Genomic DNA, 1,903 nt, shown 5'->3' with positions numbered 1-1,903 from the left:
AATAATGATAGTGTCACCTCTTTTTCACAGATTAATTCCGTTAATGTCTTTCCTTTGCTTTATGTTGCTAGCTAGGACTTTCAGTATGTAATCAATTCTTCGAGCCTTCTTTATTTAATATCCAACTTTCACATACATAGGAGGGGCTAGAAAACACCATGCCTAGGATCAGATGCACCTTACTGGACAGAATAGTGGGATTACGACGTGACCTTAGTAGAAGGTGTGAGCCAAGCCCCACCCTTTATTTCCTTGGGTGCATCTTTAACTCTACCTTAGTAGACAGTGTGATATAAAGTCCTACCCTTTGATCTCTATTGGTACCATCACATAGTTCTAACATACATTACTTCACCTGGAGAGTCATCTCCTGACTGAGCTTTGGCAAAAACAAGAAGACCTACTTTGACTTTGTACATTTTGGGCTTCTGGCTCTGGACCTTGTATTTGGCTTGCCTCTGCCTGATCTTTGGATCTGGGATTGACAGCGCCCAACACCACATGGGACACTTCCTCAAAGTTTTGTGAGTTTCTGTGTGACTTTGAAAACTCAGAATCTAGGGAGAAGAGGGAATACAATCGAGGGAGGAAAGCGGGGAGAAATGGAGCAGAAGAGGATCTTGGAAAAGTCGGACATTTGGTACATCTTTAGTCTCCAACTCCTTGGAACTAGTCTGGAATTGATTCTTCTAAAAGAAATTGCTGCCACAGGTTCCAACCACCAAACGTTCTGTTTGTGGTTGGATGCAAATTCTTTGTATCACCCAGGGAACTATTGGATATAGCAGGAATTCAGAATTCTAGTATTCCCCCATTCCTTATATTTATAGCTTTAAATTTTATAAAGGGATGACATAATTGGAATTGTTCTCGCAGCCACCAGCAAGCACAGGTGAAGTTAAGGTGGCCTGCATGTTTATGGGATGGTTGAGATGTCTTTACAAGCCACAGTTATCACATCCTCTGCCTCCATTATCCACTTTGGGAATTTTACCTGGAAAGAATCCCCAAAACATGAAAAAAAGTTGTGTACATGACATTCTTCATAAAATTGTTTAAAATGGAATCAAAGTATTCAATGACAGAAGACCAAAAGTTGTAGTTCACTCTAAATATGGAATCTTAGATAGAACATAAATTTAACATGTTGAACAAGATGAGATATAACTTAATTTGTGACACCTCACGATGGCAGCAGCAGTGACATGAAAAATGCATACCTGAGAAAACTTAAAGTATATGTTAAAATAGAAATATTTACTAGAGTCAGAAAAGTATGTTAAAAATAATGCCTGGACCGCTTCTGGTGCTGCTTGTGTTGTGTGCTTGTTCAGTGCGGACGTGATACTTCTGTGGCGAAGCGGCTTTCCAAGAACACTGACAACCTCAGGAAGCAGTCAAGACTGAGAACAAGGATCCCATTCATTTGAAGGTGGCAGGGCAGGAAGGTGGTGGTGCAGTTTAAAGTGAAGAGGCATTGACGTCACTTAGTAAACTAATGGAAGTCGTTTGTAAATGACAGTTTGTCAGTGAGGCCACTCAGATTCTGATTTGATGGACAGCTTAGTCAATGAAAAGATGTGGCCGATGAAGGTACCGTCGACGTGTTCCTGCAGCAGGCAGGAGGCGTAGTCTAAAGGGGTGCCTGCTCCTTTCCTCCTGAACTCGATTTCTGCTGCCCAAGAACCCATTCTCAATTAGAAAACCATAATTTGGTCCCACGACATCTTGTCGACTAGAGTACTGTTTTCTCTCTTCTTTCATTTCCCCTTCCCTGTTCCTTCATTGTACTTAAAGTAACCGGTGCACATGCGCATGCATACGGCATTGTTTCCCCTTTATTTTTTAACTAAATGGCCAATGGCATGTTTTGATCGCCATCCAGGGGAGATGGATGGGGAAA

This window comes from Echinops telfairi, unplaced genomic scaffold (assembly GCF_000313985.2).
Source record: "Echinops telfairi isolate 266 unplaced genomic scaffold, ASM31398v2 ScPeMD7_5868;HRSCAF=6743_0, whole genome shotgun sequence".
Classification (NCBI taxonomy): domain Eukaryota; kingdom Metazoa; phylum Chordata; class Mammalia; order Afrosoricida; family Tenrecidae; genus Echinops; species Echinops telfairi.
This window is presented reverse-complemented; position numbering follows the sequence as displayed.